The sequence below is a fragment of the Macaca fascicularis genome, chromosome 7 (assembly GCF_037993035.2).
Source record: "Macaca fascicularis isolate 582-1 chromosome 7, T2T-MFA8v1.1".
NCBI lineage: Eukaryota > Metazoa > Chordata > Mammalia > Primates > Cercopithecidae > Macaca > Macaca fascicularis.
This window is the reverse complement of record NC_088381.1, coordinates 104,847,259-104,868,330: the sequence shown is the minus strand read 5'-3', so window position 1 is coordinate 104,868,330 and position 21,072 is coordinate 104,847,259. Positions and strand designations below refer to the sequence as shown.

The following is a 21,072-nucleotide window of genomic DNA, read 5'->3' as shown; positions in this document are numbered from 1 at the left end:
AGAAAACAAAAGTAGATAAAAAGCACATTTAGTCTCTTATGGACCCATAGACTGATTTTCATTAGGTGTGCTCAGTTTCTTCTAGGCCCTGGAGTGATGGATAGCAAGCTGATAACAGCTGATGGATGGGCTTTGTTCCAGTTACTGCATATCCATTCTTTATCATTGCTGCTTAGCTGAATTTTTCTTACAGCACCTTATACTTCAGTTTCCTCCAAAAATATTATGTTATGATGAAGATTTTCAGGTAAAAGAAACCCAAATGTCCATCAACTAATGAACAAATTTTAAAAATATAGTATATACATAGGATGGAATGTTATTCAGCCTCTAAAAAGATTAAAATCCTGTCACATGCTACAGCATGGATTAACCTTGAGGACATTATGCTAGGTGAAATATGCTAGTCACAAAAAGACAAACAGTGTGATTCCACTTTTAGGAGGTATCTAAAGTAGTAAAATTCATAGAAAGAAAGTAGAATGGTGGTTGCCAGGGGCTGGAGTAGGAAATGGAGAGCTGTTGTTTAATGGGTATAAAGTGTTAGTTTTGTAAGATGAAAAGGTTCTGTAGATATATGGCACAACAATGTGAATCTACTTAACACTACTGAGCAGTACACTTAGAAATGGCTAAGTTACTAAATTTCATGTGATGTGTTCTTTTTTAATAACAATTTTTTAAAAAAAAGATGGAAAACTTTAGTTGAAATCTCCTTTACCTGTTTACTCTTCATTGTAACAGTCTGCTTGTGTACACTGAAATTTAGGGACTGTTTTTCTCCCAAAGGGCAGTATGCAGTTTGGTAATTTAAAAAACATTTTATTAGGAAAAATGCTACATTTTCCTGAATAGTATAGTAAACTCCACATATCCATTGGCAGTTATAATTTTAGAGCAATTATAATCAAATTATAATGACAGTTACAAATTTCCCCATCTTGTTTCATCTGTTCTCCTATCTTTTTCTTTTTCTTTCTTTCTGAAGTATTTTAAAGCAATGAGTGGATTCTTTTTTTTTTTTTTTTTGAGACAGAGTCTTACTCTGTTGCCCAGGCTGGAGTGCAGTGGCATGATCTTGGCTCACTGCAACCTTCGTCTCCTGGGTTCAAGCAATTCCTGTGCCTCAGCCACCTGTGGATTCTTTTTTTTTTTTTTTTTTTTGAGACAGCGTCTTGCTCTGTAGCACAGGGTGGAGTGCAGTGGCATGATCTCGGCTCACTGCAAGCTCCACCTCCCGGGTTCACGCCATTCTCCTGCCTCAGCCTCCTGAGTAGCTGGGACTACAGGGACACACCACCATGCCTGGCTAATTTTTTGTATTTTTTTTTTTTTTTAGGAGAGACAGGGTTTCACCGTGTTAGCCAGGATGGTCTTGATCTCCTGATCTCGTGATCCACCTGTCTCAGCCTCCCAGAGTGCTGGGATTACAGGTGTGAGCCACTGCGCCCAGCCTGGATTAATTTTTAATTATGGCCTAAGCGCTTATTTTAGGAACTCAGAAAACTTTGTTTAAATATCTTATCACATAAAAATAATCCTTGTGATTTATATGTCATATTTTCTGGAGTACTTTAATTTCTTCAAATATAACATGCAGATAGCTATATGGGAAAAATGATGAGGAAAGCCTACAATAAAAGAAATAGGAATCTTGAATGGGAATGAGCAAACACTGTGACTGAGTTTGGTATTGCTTAAAAGTGCTAAAGAGGAGAGGACTGAAATGTTTAATTTTAGGAACTGGGAATTAAGGAGCCCATCTTTGTCTTTTCTACGTACAGTGTGAGATTAAATCTCTTTTAAAATGTGGTTGTTTTACCATTACTTCCCAAAGAAGAAGAAAGAGCCAGTCTGGGCTCATCTCCCAACTCGTTGTGTGACCTTGGGTGAGTCCTTTCATCTTTTAGGGCCTCAATAGCCTCATATGTAAAATGATGGCTGTGGAATGATAGTTTCTAAGGTCCTTTCCAGTTCAAGAATCCTATAATTTGAAAGTAGGAGTGAATATTTTACTACAAAAGATTCTGATAGATTAAATTTATGGCTGAACTTAATCTAGTGAACGCCCTAGCTTTCGATATGGTTACCAGTATTCATAGGATGTGAAAGCTGAGAAATTGTCTCACATCTCTGCCAACATCAAGTAAAGAAATACCTGTGATATAAAGTAACCTGTAAGTTAGTGTGGAACAAATAGTTCCCTAAAGAGCTGTGCAAGGTCTTCTACTGAAGTTTTATTGTAGATGTTTGTATGATAAGCTACATTTTATATTCTAAATTTTAAAAACCTAACATGAAAATAGTATTTAGGAAAATAACTTGAAGATTTACTTCGTTGCTTTGAGCCAAATATTCTTTTTAAAAAATTTTTTTCATGAAAGGATTTAAGAGGAAAAGGAGAAATGAATGGAACATGTGCTTTGAAATGGTTGACTGCAAGGGTGTAAACTGTGTGATTGTTTGAACACTGTTGAACACTGTTCAACTTTTAAGTGCAAATATTCCTCAGGATAGCCTGTTATCTCATCTTGTCTCTGTACAACGTTTCATGCCATTCTTCAGTAAGCATGTGCAGAAGGGCTTGCTGCCTTGAAAGGCTGTAGGCTGTTGGAAATTGCTCTGTTTTAGAGTTCTGAGGAAAATGGGGTAGAAGGCAAAGGAGTGGCTTGAAGATTGCCAATCTTTGGAAATTCCATATCCCCTTGAAATGCCAGTCTTTGGAAATTCCTGTTTCCTGCACAATCTCAGGGTAAAAGTAAATGATAAAGGAAACAAAGGAGGTAGAAAAGCATCCTTGGGAGGGTTGATTCCTTGGGCCACCTGGTGCCAATTGACTGCTACAATTTAGAGACCCTTGACTAAACTCAGAAAATCCAGGACTGTAACCCCTATTCAACCTGATCAACTAGGGGTTTCTGTGATTTTAGGAACACTTTCCAATGAATACAAACTGATGATATGAGGACCTCAGTTTTTGTAGTGTGTTCTTTCTGAAGCTGAACACTAGGTCACAAATATAATCTTTTAAACCAAAAAATCCATCACTGATGCTCATTTCTTAGATTCTACTAGATTTGCCCCGGGAATTCTGTCAGAAGGAAGGAACTAATAAGGTATATAATATCTTAGGAGGCTAATCCAGAAAAAATGGAAAGTATGTACATGGTACAAGACTTTTTCAGTGTAGATTCAGAAAACATTTTTTGCCAAGCTGGAACTCATGAAGGTGTGGCAACTAAAAAATTATTCAAGCAGTGATAACCCAGGTGGAGGAATATCATGAGTAACTGAGAGCTAAAGAGAGATCAGGGACTCAAAAGAAGTACAGTTAACCTTCAAACGACACGGGTTTCAATTGATCAGGTCTACTTCTGTGTGGATTTTCTTTTGCCTCCTGCCACCCCAGAGACAGCAAGACCAACCCCTCTTCCTCTTCCTCCTCAGTCTATTCAACATAAAGATGACGAAGATAAAAACCTTTATGATGATCTACTTCCACTTAATGAAAAGTAAATATATTTTCTCTTTCTCATGATTTTCCTAAAAAATATTTTCTTTTCTTTACATAATACATATACAAAATATGTTAGTCAACTGTTCGTGTTATTGGTAAGGCTTCCAGTCAAGAGTAGGCTATTAGGCCAGGTGCAGAGGCTCATGCCTGTAATCCCAGCACTTTGGGAAGCCAAGGCAGGCAGATCGCTTGAGGTCAGGAGTTTGAGACCAGCCTGGCCAACACAGTGAAATCTCATCAGTACTAAAAATAAAAAACAAAAATAGCGAATGTGGTGGCACACGCTTGTAATCTCAGCTACTTGGGAGGCTGAGGCAGGAAAATCACTGGAACCTAGAAGGCAGAGGTTGCAGTGAGCCGAGATCCTGCCATTTCACTGCAGCCTGGGTGACAGAGTGAGGATCTGTCTCAAAAAAAAAAAAAAAAAAAAAAAAAAAAAAAAAAGTAGGCTATTAGTAGTTAAGTTTTGGGGGAGTCAAAAGCTATATGCCAGTTTTCATCTGTGTGGGGCTGTTGGTGCCCCTACTCCCCATCTTGCTGAAAGGCCAACTATATTTCAGAGTAAGACAAGTGACTTCCAGGGAGGGATCCCCTCTTTTCAGCAGAGGGATTTTGTCTGTAAGTACTGTGCTAACACTACTAGTGGAAACATGGCTACTGAAAACTGAGTAGAGTTTGACCTTATATTTTGACTCAGAAATTAAAGATGCACTGTTTAAGTGGCACTGAGTATGCCCAGCTTTCTTTATAAAATTAAGTGAATTACATTTGCCTATTTACAAAGACTTATGCAGTAACAACAGCAGACTATGTATTTCTTGGAAAAAAAAAAAAGGACTGTGCAAAGGGGTAGGACCATTCCTCTTTAACCCTCCTCGGATTGCAGACGGCTAAGAATGTAGACTGGCTTCATGTGCCCTATCATTTTTTAACATCTCAGTTAGTAGAATTTACATTAACTGTCTGAAAGGCAAAAAATTAAACCTTCCTTTTAAATATTGCTTGTCATTGAGTTCCTCTCTAATCCTTAGGCAAATTGTGCATTGTTGATCTAGTTCCATAAGACAATATCTGAATAGAAGCTCCAAATATGATATAGCCACCTATTTAAGGAACATTGACCCTAAAGAAAGATCATAATGTGGAAACACATTGGAGAAATAAAACATTTAACTCTGTTGTTTCTGTTATTGTGATGTGCTGGCAAGTACTAGTTAGAATAATTGGCAGGGACTAGTGAGAAATGCTATTTAGACTTAGGAAACCTACAAAACTATATCCCACTGGAAAGGTAAATATGTCGTGTTTTGTGTCCAACAATAATAGCTATAACAAGAACATCTGAGACTTTTCCCTGGGCTTTAAACCACTTAAGTAATTTTCTTCAAAATATTAATTTTCTGATGTAATGTTCTCTCTCTGTCACTCTCTTTTGTTGGGAGCTGAGCTGAATGTGCCCAAGTGCATGAAAATCCTCTAAAGATGTCACTGTTGAAGAAACGTTATCCTATAATTTAAATATTTGTTGTTTGAAAATACTTTAATGTTATTCTTTATTCATACATTTAAGCATCCATCCAGTGATGTAATGGTGGTTAACAGCCAGAGAACGCAACCAAAACCTTCAGTCTTTGTTTTCTTCAGGAATTCAGTGTCTTGCATCAGGTAATATTTTTAGATTTTTATTATTTAAAAATAATTACTGGAACATCAATAAAAAGATACTATCACCAACCTACCATTGATTTGTCCTTTGTTATAATAGGCAAACTCAAGTGAAATAAAGTGCTTAAATAAGAGAGAAGTGACACTAATGATGGTGATAGAAGAATGAAAAGCAAATAAGAAGTAGAATTTGAAGTGACATGAATAATTTTACTGACTAGTGTTAAATACAGAAACCTCTTCCCTAATACTATTGCTTTGCTGTGCTTTTTCATTATAATTTTTTTTCTTCTCAACCACTATTGGTATACCAATGCTGAATTTTAAAAAAAGATTTACATTATATAAATGTAGGCTTTTTGGGGGATTCAGAAAGTAGCTTTTCATTGTTTGCTGTTTATACACACGTCTCCTTACAAAAAATATTTACAATCATTTAAGAATTCAGATATATCACTTCAGTAAAATTTGAAAAAATTTAGCATTTTAAAGTTAAAATGTTAAAATATTTTCTTAGTTTAGATACTAAAGATTATTACTATAATGTAATTGTGTATCATGTAATTATGTCTTGGAAGATTGAATCAATTGGTATTTGAAAAGGTTTATAGGTAAAGTTTTTAGAAGATTACGTTTCTGGAGTTTTTATACAGTGGAATTTCTGATGCTACAGTAAATTAAAAAGTTGGATGATTTTCATGTGATATCTTATTTCACTAATACAGAACAACCTTGAACCACACTAGAGCAATAATTACTTAACCTAAATCAGAGACCAAGCCAGGCCAAACAGCTGTTTTCATTTTGTTAGGAGATCCATTTGATTTACTCTTTTAGTCAGCTTTCATTACCGTAGAAGACAAAACTTCACTTGAGTTTTTAACCCTGAATTCTCTGCCTTGTTTGCTGCCTGCTATAAAATTGCATGGTTGAGCTGCCACAGCCGCTGAGCACACTCCGAAGCTACTGTAGTATTGTGGGAGCCTCCACTTCAGCTCAGGGAAAAGAGGAACTTCCTCAAAGAGATAAAATCTAGGTCCTTCCCACTGCCCTTAAAAAATACAAAAACAAAAACCTCAAAGCTCATCATCAGTATTCTGATTATAAGAATAGTCTTCTGAGGTCAATGCCTGATTTGAGTTTCTATAGTAGCAGAAACAGTCATCTAACAGTTGTCATCAGCTCTATCATCACTCAACCATCTTGGAAACTGGGAAAATGAGTATCAGAGACACAGATAGGAAATTTGAATTCAAATATGATTTACGGAGTAGCTAAACACAGATGTATTAGCTCTCAACTCATTATCCCTAGAAGTCTCTAACATGCTATAGTATATTCTCATTTAAATTGTGAATCCAGTTCCCCCAGAATTAGTAGAAATGAGATTGCACCAGTATTTTGTTGTTTGTAACCTGGATCTTGTAATTCCATAAACACGTTGTCAATGAAAATAAGGTGAGACAATATTGGGACCTTGTGACTTCATGGAGAAGGTAGCTTAAACAATTTCCTAAGATTGCTGTTACTTGGGAAAAAAAAATTCTTAGAATTGTTAGCACCGTTTTTTCTCCTCTCAAAGCAGTCTGTATGTAGTCTTTAAATAAATGGAGCCTGGCAAGACAGTAGGTTCTCTGTGGCCACATGGATTGGCATAAGTGGAATTAGCCACACACAAGACAACTATTATTTAAATAACAATCTCTTTGACATGTTTTTGCCATATCATAGGCCAGCACTTCTTAACTGCATCTCTTCCAGGTTTTTAGCGTCCCCTGAATGAGAGTTTCATGGTCAAATAAATTTTGTAAATACTTTTTTAGACAGTCACAATACATAATAGCATTTTGCAGCTCTGATAAATTCAACAGAAAAGACACGTTTAATTCATAAGTGTTTTTGAGTATGGTACACTTTATTTTCCTTCACATAATACCACAATATTTCACAAAATAGTTTTACTTTGGACGCTGGTTTGGGTTGAGGTATAAGCTACATAGATGATCTAATCTCATTGTTTATTTAGATGCACAAATATGCGGAATTTACAGTTGGTGGCGACAAGGAGTTCCTTTTGGCACCTATTTTTTAATAATAAGCTAATTTGGAGATTTTGTTGCCAGTAAGAAAGACATTTGGGAAATTACCAGCCCGGCCAAGAATCTCCATAAATACCTTTATTGGAGAATAATCATTTTTAGAAAACCCAGAGAACTATGGTGATGTCTCTACCTTGTCTAGCCAACTTATAATACCGTGGGAAAAGAGTCTTATCAAAAATAATTGAGAACTAATGATATGTAGAAAAACAAAAATTATTTCTGGTGGTACGACAGAACCTTTACAAAGAGCTATGGCTTGAAGCTAAAACTGCATCCTGTATGTTAGCAGTTCACAAAAGGGAAAGCTAGCTGAAGATTGCTTCCTTATTTAGGAAGTCTGGTCTTTAGGAAGATGACTAGTATCTTCTGGGTGCTTTCCCGTTACATAAAACATAGTGGATTATATCTGGGTTAGCTCCTGACTCCCATCGTAAAGTATAAATAAGTGCACGCCTGGTCTAGGGCTTATTCCCTTTGCTATAGGTTCTGAAATTTACCACCTGGTTTTATCTATACCAATTTGAATTTATGCACTAATCACTTTATCTTTTCTTTTAAGGAAAAAAAAAAAAACAAAAAAAAAACTCCTGAACAGGCATTGCTAAATTGCATCTCCAGCAAGAAACTCAAGGAATCCCATGGCTGAAAAATATCTATTTCTGAAGTTTACAGTTTTCACAGTCAATTTAATAAGATATGATTGACATTTGATAACAGGTTTGTCCTACACGAATGAGTAGGAAGTCAGATGAGAAAAGAACTCTTTTACTTTGAAGGAATGTGCACTAAAGTCTTTTTGTGGCACAGCTTTGTAGTATATATGTTTGTTTATATTTTCTATTTAAATTGGTATAAGTTGTTCACTTGGTGTCAAAACAAACATTTCAGTCTTGCAAGTAACTGAATCTGAACACAAATTAATTTGTAATTATGATAATTACATTTATTAACAGCAGAGCATTAGCGACACATCTAATGGCAAACATCAGACCCTTGCTTCTGTCATTACCATCAATAGGCGCATGCCAAGATAACAATAATAATGTCTTTGCATTGTGTATTACTGTATAGTTCCCAGAATTCTTTCATTTATGTTATCTCATGTTCTTCTCAAAACAATCCCAGGATTAGATAAGGGTGGAGCTATTATTTCTATTTTAGAAATGAGCAAAGTAAGATTAAGAACATTTCAGTGACTTGCTCGATGTCACAAAATTCATAACTGGTGAAACTCAGACTCAAACTTAGATTTCTCTAATTTCCACATTCTTTCCTACTTCTTTATTCTGGCTACAGTAGTGTAGCTCTAACTCTGTCTGATTGTAAGTTGTCATTAAATATTTTGCTTGCCTGTCACTATTTTTTATTACATGTATCGTTTTTAGTTATTTGCAACTAAATTGTTGTTTATAAGTTGAAAGATTTAAATTAACAGATGGAAAGTATTTTCTAAATATTGCACTTTGTTATGAAGCAATAGAAACCTTTTTTCTCCATTTCTGAAGCTAGATATGTATAAATAAGGAAATTAATTATGGGATCACAGCGTGACAAAGGATTAAAAGCCAATTATTTAAAATTCTAATCTGTTGCTTTGTTGTTTGAGTAATTTGTTTTTCCTACTTAGACCAAGTACAAGTGAGCCAGAAAAGGAAAGATGCCAACAAATATGTTCACTATAAATAATAAAGCTGTTGATCTGCTTTTTCTTTTTTTAAAGCAATATTATCTTCTTCCTCTAATGATCATTAAAATCCAGTAAGGATTTATCTTCTTCCCAAAGGGTAAATATATTGAGAGACCTACCTTACTTTTTGTGTATAGGACTATGCAGACTTCATGTGGAGAAACCATGTGCTAAAAATTGAATTTAGTTTTGCAACCTGCTGACTTTGGTATATAAAGAAGGTTCCAGTGACTCACCCTATTAGTGTGCTGTGCTCTTTAAAATGTGGGTCCAATCAGGGGTTTCATAGAACCATCAACACACTGCCCTCTGTTGACCCTACTTGGAATCAGTGACACTCCCATTAGACAGTTGACAAGGATTAGGATGCAATTTTTGTCCTGTGTGTAAGAGGTGTAGGGTATGTTCAGCATCAGTATTAAACAGGTGCCTCAGTTATAACACAATGCAAGGAGAGAATAGGACTGCCCTACAGAGGTCAAATTTCCATTAGGAAAGCTACGCATTGCAATGAAATGATGGATTAGTTCAGTTAGGCAAAATTTTGCTTACTCAATTTGTCCAAATTAGCATTTTTTTTTCCCTCAGTGATCTGGATAATTATTTCACTTCACTGCTGTCCTCTGTGGAGGCCTGGCCTTAGCCAGTAATTGACATGTCCTGAATTGCAATTTGTCAGTCCAGTTCAATTCAGGAAATCAATTTATGGAACACCTAGTATATGTTAAATACTATGCTGCAGTTTGAAATTCAAAGGTGAATAAAACACGATCCTTTGTCTCTTGGGAGCTCAGAGGATAAGCTGGAAACAAACTCATGCAACCACTGTAATAGAAAGTGGTAAGTGCTCCATTCTCGGTGCAGGGGAGAGGCAGATGGTGGTGGGGAGACAGTGTTCTGTGAGAGCACACATAAGAGAATTGTTAATCAGAAGCCAAGGAAGTATTATTTGAAGTAAGCCTAAGTAGGAGCAAAGAATGTTTGGAAGGGTGTTCTGGAGTTCATTATTTATTATTTGCACTTGAGATTGTAAATGCCAAATAAGTAGGGAATGAGGCTCTTGGATACAAAGGCAAAGATGGCTTTAGAAGAAAGTTATTGATAAATCAATAGATGGAGAAATGGATTCCTTTTCTGGTCTTAAATTTTTTTTTTTTTTGCTTTTGCTAAGGAAAGTTAATGCTCTTTCTAACAGAAGTAGCTATGAACTCTTGACCAAAAGTACAAGGAAATTGGATCTTTCAAACACTGATTTTTTTTTTTTTAAGTTCCTCTTGAACTTTAGCAATGGAGCACCAATTTCAAACAAACATACTATCCTTAGAGCGGCAAATGGGTGCCCAATTGTGCCCTAAGGCTTTTTCTTGCATTTTAAAAAGTTTAGTCTGAAGTTTCCTGGCAGCACAGAGGAGTTCCTGCCTAATAATCTATACTAGGGAAAAGACTGACTTTGGGAACACTTTTGGCGTAAAGATTGACAGCGAGATCCTTTCCAGAAAACCAGTTACAGCAAAGATGGTTATAGAATGTCACTCAGCTTATGACCAGAGGAGCCAAACTGTCCTAGAGATGTGTTCAGCCTGTAAGGTAATCACAGTGATCAGAGGCAAAATTTGAGTATTGTGTTGTGTTGACAGCCTGCAGAAGGCAATGGACCCCATGGGAAATTACCTGAAATGGATGGTCATGTCTGCATCAAGAGTTTTCTTAGGTTATCTCCTAAAACCTCCTTCAGTTAAATAATTATACACGATTGTTTTTATACTAAAAGGGAAATGTTGTCTCACAATTCGATGTGCTTGCTTGGAGTAGATTGTGTGGTAGAAATGATTTGTCCTAATTCGTTCATTCTCTCACTCCTTTACCAACAACAATATTAGTTTTCAGAAAATTTGGGCGTAGTCAAAGGTTGTTCCCTGAGACCACAGAACGGAGTAAATGCAAATATTTTACATTCCAGACTTCATTAATTAATGATTAGGGTAATATTTTAGGAGGATTAATCTGCACACAGGCTGAAGAGCTGGGAAAAACTCAAAGCAAAACGCATAGACAAAATGAAATATGGTGATCTAGGATCGAACTGATGAGACTTCATACTAGGATGATGATTGGGAAGAACTTTGCTAAGAGGTTGTTGAGAGAGACATCTCATACATTGATAATAACAATAAAAGAGTAGTTTGTTAACTCCAAGTGACTGGATTTTATATGGAATTGACTTTCAGAAACAATTGAGTTGGGGATATAGAGTTGCTATCTCTGTCCCTATTCTCACTATTGTTCTATTTCAGTAACAGCTCAACTTGAACATAGTGTTTTCTTTTTTATTGTGAAACATTGAAAACCATACTATGTTAGATTTTTAATAATGGAAATATGAAAGTCTGTTTCCTAATGTGTCTGTGTTAGTATAACATGTGTAAAATTATTATTACAAATTAACTTTTTATATAATTAGTCATGCTCTACATCTTAGTTTTACAAGATGTATTATACAAAAAATAATGGCAGTCTCTCAAATTTCATGTATGTCATCAATGGATTTCTAGAGGACTTTTCATTTTTTGAGTAATAAAGGCATATAAATCCTCATAGGAAAATAAATCCCTATGAGGCAACTAATTCTCAGAGGCTTATTTTATAAATAATGCCCCCTGCACTCCTTTGTTATACAAGTTTACTTTTTCAAGATACTCTAGACCATTTAAATATCTTATCTCCAAGGAGGCATTAGTACAGTTTATGTTTCTGATACACTTTTTTGGGCTTGTTAAAATCATCTGCAAATGTTCTCCTATGGTGAGAATCTCCTTTGTATATACTTTTTTCAATCCCTGCTATTTCCAGAATTCCCCTGTTCTACCTCAATGCACAGTAGTTACTGGGGAAGACAACAAAAACACAAATTGTGTTATAAACTCTTTTCCTGAAACTTATTCTGATACCAAACTCTCCTTCCTCCCCTGCCCCCAGCTTTCAGACCAATTTACAAGTTGAACCAACCTAACTCAAGCAGGGATTTAAAATCTGTTAGAGAGCTCAGCCTGTTGATTTACAGAGCTGAAGTCTGCACAGAGGAATCATCTGTAATGGGATTCTTTGCTCCCTGGAGAGACATTACATAGCAGAGTTGTAAATTACTAAAGAAATAGAAGAGGGGAAGAGGAGGGTAGGGGTCTATGTTTCGTAAAAATAGAATATACTATTGATCAAAGCAATTGTCCTTTAACTTTTCATTTTTCATCATAAAATGAAGAGGTTGCCCTGAGAAAAAGAAAAGTGGATGTTTAAGAAGTTAAGTGTGCTATTTGTTGTCTTGTTTACTTGGTGTAAAAGGTTGTCATTTGTTTGGTTTGGCAGTGGTCTCTTGGTAAGTTCTGCCCACTCCCCACTCCTGCCAGCCCTAGGATTTTCTTTTTTAAAGTCATTAGTCATTAGTCATTAGTCATTACATCTATATGACAATGTAGTGGAACCCTATCTGCATCCAGGAGTCATCACAATCAGCCCTTTGCCCACTATGTATTTTCCCTGAATCAAACTATAACACTGGCTTTGAATAGGGTAATACATAAGGTGTAGGAATACAGAGTTCTAAGTGAAAATGTCCTAAATACATTGCCAGTGCAGTGAAACTAGCCAACAGAGAAATAGATGACCTCAGGAAACGTCTGGCTTAACAAATGTATACCTTGAAATTGGAAATCTAATTATTTGCCTTAGATTTGCACTGCTGGGAACCTAATGCAAGACCATGTTAAATAAACTTATTATTTCCGTTTTTCATTTAACCTGTGGGTTGTAGTATGACCAATTTGTTTTATATCCTCAATCAACAGATGATTGTATTTGGTAATAATTTATCAAGAATAAAAATCTGTTTTTGAAACTAATCACCTCATGTTAGGTCTGCCCTTTTTCAAAACCACCATCTGATATTCATTTTGTCTGCAAGACAAACATACTGATGAAAATGTATATACCACAGGATACAGCCAGTGGAATGGAGCACTTCCAGTCTTTGTATATATTTAGAACATTTTCTGTTTTCCCAACAGATGGACCAAATTTTAGTATTAAAGAAAAAAATCAATTTTACAGAGTACAAACAAATTGAACAAGTACATTGTGTATTTCTGATTACTTTGTAACAGAATGTCCAGTGGAATTTGGGGTCAAATCAGGTCACATCTAAACTCTGTGATTTGGAAAAAAAAAAAAAAAGTGACCTTTTCATATTTACTATGATTTTTTTTTGAGATGATTAGGTGAATCTCTAAATGGGAAATACTAAGTTTCATGTATTTTGCAAGTTGTTAAGTTTCTCAGTCTAATGACTTGTTTATGTACTAGTATCTTGAAATGTTATTGTTTGTTTTTCTATAAATCCAGCAACCTTACTACGTACAGTTTACCAGAGTGATATATGGATTACAATCCTCAAACTTTGTTTAATTATTTAGGGCAAATAGCTCTGCACTTACTCTTATTAACTACATTGAGTTTTATTTAACACAGTGTTGGCACTGGTTTCTTTGGAAAATTAGCTGGCATTCTCAAAACTGCATTATTTATAAAAGTTTAACTTTAGAATGTATTTGAATTTATACTAAATGTTTACATGTCTTATTTTCTTATATATTCAACTTTAAATAAAACTAATACTTATTTTATCTCTCATGTTTAGGCTGCCCATATTTATTTTATTAGTGAGGAGAGATGGAACTACACATTTGTCTTTTAGAATGTTATCTCTGTCTTTCCTCCTTTTATTCCATCTATCTCATACTTCTTTAATTTAACTCTTTTTTTTTTTTAAACTTGCTGTGGCTCCCCAGCGTTCAAGGACGATCAAAGCCTCCTTAGTCTTTCACCATCTGGTCTTACCTATCTTTCCAACCCCAATGTCCCTTTCTAGCCTCAGTAGGCCCTTACTTCCCTCCTTAGGCCCCAAATACCTCTTGCATTTTTCTGGAATTTGACATCCTCTTACACACTTTTTTTTTCCCAGCTTTACCAGTTGTCTCCTTGACCTGGAATGACCTTCCTCATTTCCCCTCCTAACACAGTTCCTTAAATTCAGGACTTAATGCTCTATTCTAAAATGTCTTTCTAACTCCTCAGGCATACCCCAGCGTTCTCACTACCAATGCCTTTATTATTGCTGTGTTGCGTAGAACTTCCAGAATATTGAGAAGACAGAGGACAAACAAGTAAACTATTTCACTTGTGATAAGTGATATTAAGGAAATGAGTAGGGTACAAAGAGAGAAAAACTGGTCAATGAAGACCTCTCTGAAAAAGTGGCTTTTAAAATGAGACCAAAAGTATAAGAAAAAGCCGTATAAAGCCTAGAGGGCAAATATTTTAAGCAGAGAAGCACATACCATGCTCCAAGATAAGGAAGAGCTTGGTGTGTCTGAACAACTGAGAAGAGACCACATGGCTGTATAGTAATCAAGGAACCAATGGCATGAGTTGAGGTTGGAGAGCTGGTGGACAGGGGCTATGTCAGGCTGGCATTGACAATTGAAGACTCTTAAGCAAAGGAATGTCATGAATATATTACTGATGTAGGATGACCTTTGTTGATCCTGTCTGGAGAATAGAGTGGAGAGGCAAGAATCTCAGGGAAACCACAAGGATGCTATTCTAGAGGATGGGGCAAGACATAACTTTCAAACTGTAGATCCTGGGATAAACCCACAGCTATATTCAGAGTATTTTCTAACAGTTCTATCTTTTAAACCATTTTTTGAAACCTAAGCAAGAAAATAATAATATTTGGCAATATTATTATTGCTGTTATAAAAATAATGTCATTAGTCAGAGAAGTCATTTGTGTTGAAATTATGCGGATGGTGTAAGCCAAGAATTGTAGATTTTCTCTAAGTGCAAAGGGAAGCCACACACTTAGAATGCATGAAGGGATGTGCTCCAAATTGTGTTTTAAATACAGATGTGAAAATAGATGAGAAATTTGCAAGAGTAGACAAGAAATCAGATAGGAGATTATTGTAATAGGTAAAATGTGGTGGAGAGTTAGACAAGGGTAATGACAATGGAGATAGTGAAGAGTAGACACATTTGCAACATGTTTAGGATTGGATTGGAGATAGGGAATATGACAGAGGAGATGTTCCTGATTTCTTCCCCCAACACTAGCTTTATTGAGGAATAACTGACAAATAAAAATTGTATATGTTTATGGAATACAATGTGGTGCTTTGATGTATGTGTCCATTGTGAAATGATTCTCATAATCAAGATAATTAACAGTTCCATCACCTCACGTCACGGTTTATTGAATGAGCTAGTGAATGGAGAGAGGTGCCAATCTGTAAAATAGGTAACAGTGTTGAGGGAAAGATCAGTAGTTCAATTTTGGAGGTATTAAATTGAAGACATTTGTCTGTAAATAGAAATTTTTATGTAGGCAGCTAAATTAATTTGACAATGCATATGTACATGTAAAGAAAAGATTATACTATAAACATTATTTTACTATTTGTTCTTTTTTATTAAAAAATACCATGGAGATTCCTTCATATTTGTAATATAGATTTATTTTTAAGTTGGGTGATTATATAGCTCTACCATAATTTAATGAATTTCCATATATGTCATTATTATGTATGTCATTGCATGGTTTTACAAGTATTTCTGTAAGACAGATTCCAGAAAGTAGAATTGCTGGATGAAAATTTATGTGCATAAAAGGGATTGCACCATTAACCATGTGTTAGAGTGTCAATTACCCCAATGCTGGATTCCTTCAATTTTATATTTTCCCATCCGAAAGGGGAAAAATATTATCTTAGTGTTATTTTACCTTCCCTTTCCTTGATGTATGCTGTTGAAAATCTTTTCATTTGTTCATTGGCCATTCTGGATTTTTTTGTTTATTTGTATTATGTGGAAATAATAATAATAATAATAATAATAATAAGTAATTTTAGAAATGAAGAAGCAAAAAACATTCAGATACAGGCATACTTCATCTTATTATTGCACTTCACAGATAACTGCATTTTTTTTACTAATGAAGGATTGTGGTAACCCTGTGTCCAGCAAGTCTATTGGCACCATTTTCCCAACAGCATGTGCTCACTTGGGGTGTCTGTGTCACATTTTGGCAATTCTCACACTATTTCAAATGTTTCCATCATTATTGTTACATCTGTTATGATAATCTGTGATCAGTAATCTTTGATGTTACTATTGTATTTGGTTTTGAGCACCGTGAACCATGTACATATAAAACAGTGAACTTAATTGATAAATGTTGTGTGTGTTCTGACTGCTCCGCTGACTGTCTGTTTCTCTGTCTACCGCTCCTTGGGCCTCCCTATTCCATGAGACAAGACAATATTAAAATTAGGCCATTTAGTAATCCTACAGTGACATCCAAGTGTTCAAGTGAAAGGAAGAGTCAGAGGTCTGTCACTTTAAATCAAAAACCAGAAATGATTATGCTTAGTGAGGAAGCCATGCCAAAAGCTAGGCCTCTTGCACTAAACAGTTAGCCAAGCTGTCAATGCAAAGGAAAGGTTCTTGAAGTGAGTACCACACAAATGATAAGAAAGTGAAACAACTTTATTGATGATACAGAGAAAGTTTTAGTAGTCTGGATAGAAGATCAAACCAGCCATGACCTTCCCTGAAGCCAAAAGCTAATCCAGAGCAAGGCCCTAACTATTTTCAATTCTGTGAAGGCTGAGAGAGGTGAGGAAGCTGCAGAAGAAAAGTTTGAAGCTAGCAGAGATTGGTTCATGAGGTTTGAGGAAATAATCTGTCTTCCTAACAGAAAAGTGCAGGGTGAAACAGTAAGTGCTAATGTAGAAGCTGCAGCAAGTTATCCACAAGATCTGACTAAGATCATTGAGGAAGGTGGTTACAGTAAGCAATAGATTTTCAATGTACATGAAACAGCCTTTTATTGGAAGAAGATGCCATCTGGGACTTTCATAGCTAGAGAGGATAAGTCATTGCCTGGCTTAAAAGCTTAAAGGACAAGCAGACTGTCTTTTTAGGAGCTAATACAATTGGTGAGTTGAGGCCAATGCTCATTGATTATTTTGAAAATCCTATGGCCTTTAAGAATTATGCCAAATCTGCTGTGCCCTATAAATGGAACAACGAAGCCTGGATGACAGTATGTCTGTATACAGCATGGTTTACTGAATATCTTAAGCCCACAGTGAAGATCTACTGCCAAGAAAAACAGATTTCTTTCCAAATATTATTGCTCATTGACAATGCACCTGGTCACTCAAGAGCCTTAATGGAGATGTATAAAGAGATTCATTTTGTTTTCATGCCTGCCAACACAACATTCATTCTGTGGCCCATGGATTGAGGAGTAATTTCAACTTTCAAGTCTTGTTATAAAAGACTTATATTTTGTAAGGCTATACCTCCCACAGATAGTGATTCTTCTGATGGATCTGGGCAAAATAAGTTGAAAACTTATGAAGAATTTATCATTCTGAATGCCATTAAGAGCATTTGTGATTCATGGGAGGAGGTCAAAATATCAACATTAACAGGAGTTTGGGAAAAATTAATTCCAATTCTCATGGGAGACTTTGAGGGGTTCAAGAACAGATTTAGTAGAAATATCAAGAGAGTGAGAATTAGAAGTGGAGGGTGAATTGCCTCAATCTCAGGATAAAATCTGAATGGATAGTAAGTTGCTTTTTATGGATGAGCGAAGAAAGTTGTTTCTTGAGATGGAATCTGCTCCTGGATAGATACTGTGAACATTGTTGAAATGACAACAAAGGATTGAGAACATTTCATAAACTTAGTTGGCACAGCAGCTGCAGGGTTTAAGTGGATTGACTCTAATTTTGAAGGAAGTCCTGCTCTGGGGAAAATGGTATCAAACAGCATTAGAAAATAGAAAAATCTATAGAAAAATCTTTCATGAAAGGAAGAGTTCATTGATGAGGCAAATATAATTGTCTTATTTTAAAGAAACTGCCACAGCTGCCCCAATCTTCAGCAAGGTCATCTCTGATCAGCCGGGGCCTTGCCTTCACCAACGTGAAGGCAAGACCCTCCACCAACAAAACGATTACAATTCGCTGAAGGCTCAGATGATCATTAGCATTTTTTTTTTTGCAATACAGTATTTTTAAAATTAAGATCTGTACATTATTTTTAGACATAATGCTATTTCACACTTACTAGAATATATAGCCTACTACTAATAGACTTAATGGTGTGAACATAACTTTTATATGCACTGGGAAACCAAAAAATTCGTGTGACTTGCTTTATTGCAATGATCTGGAACCTAACCTGCAATGCCTCTGAGGTTTGCCTGTACTTCAGAAAAAGAAAATAAACAAAAAGTAAAGAAAAGAAGGAAGGAAGGCAGTAGGAAAGAATAAGGAAATAAATGCCGGCCTACTCACTATTTATTACTGGATGACTTACGACAATTTCAGAGTAGTGAGTGGGGTGAGGGGTAAATATTTTACAAAAAAATCACCAGTTATACTTTTGTGTGAAAGTTGTGCATTAACAAAATATTCGATGTAGTTTTTGGAGGGCAATTTAGAAATCAGTGTTTTGTTGTCTGTTTTTATTACTTATATATTAAGAGATATTTGAAAACAAGCATGCAAATGCTCAAGAAACTTTGGTTGAGATACAGAAAGCTAAGGAGAAGACTGATGAAGCATTTTCCCTCTTGGAACATCCTGGTGTACTTCACAGAGCAGCTGTATTTTGCAGGCTGCTACAATAGTCATAGCAAACCCAGTAAGAGGTCACCCACAGCCATGTGTATCCTGTTCTATTAATAAAGGAAATGTCGACTAGGACACTGGGGATTAGACACAACTAATTTTCTAAAATGCCATTGAGTTGATCTTTATCTGTAAAGCCAACATAGACATACGAATAGTTAAAACAAGTTCCGTGTCTCTCAGATTTCAGTGGGAGAAAGCCTGGTGTTTTATTTCACACCCAAAGAACAGCATTTCTCAATGGCAGTAAGTCTTTAAAAAATATATTTGTTGAAGCTATTATTTTCAAATGCTACTCCAATTATTAGGGTTCTTGGAGTACATATTTTTAAATAAACAATTGAAGTTTTGTTTAGCTAGACTCTGAGCTGCACATTCCACCAGTCTCCCCCAAAGAAGTCTGATGATACCATGCTCTCAGAATTCTAAGTTCACGGTGGTTCGACTGGGCTGGTGTGTCCCCAAAACACTCTGGCCTTCTTTGAAGACTATTTATGATCAAATCAGTTTTGTCATTCTGACAGTGGGAATGACAAGTTAAACACAGCCCAGCGCTGTGGATTCTTTGTGGTGATTCTTCTAACTTCAAGAGCAGTTGTTTTACACTGAGTGTCCTAAGTGGCTGGTCTAATATGAAAATTGAATCCTTTAAGTCAAATAGGTATTACTAAAGTTGGGGAAATTCGGCTTACCACACACATTCAGACATGGTTTGCAAAACATTGTAATATGTATATTAAATGATGGAATCAGGAAATAATGAGTCAGAAGTTGCCTACAATTTATCAAAACTCCAGAAAATACTAAACTTTCTGTTGATGCCTTGAAACTGAGGTTAAATTTTCTGTGATAATTGAGGTTTATTTCCTACTTTCTGCATTTACAGGTTATACTATTTATGGTCATGTTTTTACTCAGACATACAATTCAGCTTCTAATTTTATTTTATTTATTTTTATTTATTTATTTTTTTTGAGACGGAGTCTCACTCTGCCGCCCAGGCTGGAGCGCAGTGGCGCCATCTCGGCTCACCGCAAGCTCCGCCTCCCGGGTTCACGCCATTTTCCTGCCTCAGCCTCCCGAGTAGCTGGGATTACAGGCGCCGCCACCACGCCCAGCTAATTTTTTGTATTTTTAGTAGAGACGAGGTTTCACCGTGTTAGCCAGTATGGTCTCCATCTCCTGACGCCGTGATCCGTCTGCCTCGGCCTCCCAAAGTGCTGGGATTACAGGTATGAGCCACCGTGCCCAGCCCTAATTTTATAATTCATTTTAAGGGAGCTTGAGGCAGAATTTGCAGTGTTAATTTTTCTTATAGTGGGTTAATTTCAAGTTTGATGAGATATGTGAATAACATATAAAAAAGAACGCATTTGATGCATCAAGATAAAACAAAAAGGAAATTTGATAGCGGTAGTCTTAAACCTTTATTCCTAAATTTTAGAACAATTTTTATTATATAGACTACACATCATGCTGCCTTCTAGTTTCAGCGATGATATACAATAGCCTTTGGATTTATTATCTTTGATGTCACTCCTCATATGTGGTTTCAAAGTCCTGACCGGTATTAATTTGTCATTTTGCTGAAGCATGGATGTGAATTATTTGTACTGGATAGGCATAGTCAGAGCATAGCCCAGCTGACTATCCTATAGGAACTTTTCAGGGTAACTTGGTTTTTGCAGTCTGGTCGTCAATATATTGTAACTCTTGAGAAGAATAAAAACTTAGTTTGTCTGTGAAAAGTAGAGCAGAAAAGAAGGCTAAGGGCTAAATGGTGGGTATGGTATGAAGTAAAAATTCAAAAGCCTATAAAAAGGGGTGTCTCCACAGAGAAATAAGAAATGATTTGTAAACCTGTGCCCAGAATGCTCTAGCCAATGTAAAAATTGCTTATCAAGTTAGAAAATTTCAGCAAAAATTGAAAAAAGGTCATTGACTTTTGGTGTGAGAGTGTATTTATCATTTTGGGAATAAATGGTTTCCTATATATCAAATGCTTGCAACAGTGCCTGGCACATACACACTATAAACATATTAGCTGAGGGAATGATGGTGGTATTGATGGTGATGACGATGTGATTCTGGATGGAATTGTTATTTGAGAGAACACCATGAACCTCTAGGTGCTACTGTATTGCCTCCCAGTTAATAACAAATATGTAAAAGTAGAATGTTTGATATGGTTTTATCAATTTATTCCTATCAATGCTTATTCCTATAGAAGTTCTTCTCATGAATTGCAAAAAACATAAATCTTTATAACTTTTATTATCTCAGTTAGAGTCCTTGGAAAAAAATGAAAAAAGTATACAATGATGAGTGTTTTAATATGGA

The 21,072-nt window shown here is 35.8% G+C and overlaps 1 protein-coding gene and 1 long non-coding RNA gene across 4 annotated transcripts in view; both read left to right on the top strand.

Moving 5' to 3' along the window:
- SLC25A21 (solute carrier family 25 member 21) overlaps positions 1 to 21,072 on the top strand; it is a 506,910-nt gene that overhangs the window by 143,028 nt on the left and 342,810 nt on the right. The window lies entirely within an intron of this gene.
- On the top strand, positions 1,171 to 7,462 carry LOC135971964 (uncharacterized). The gene is made up of 2 exons (XR_010588444.2): positions 1,171 to 3,512; positions 5,088 to 7,462. It is a non-coding gene; the product is annotated as an uncharacterized lncRNA (long non-coding RNA).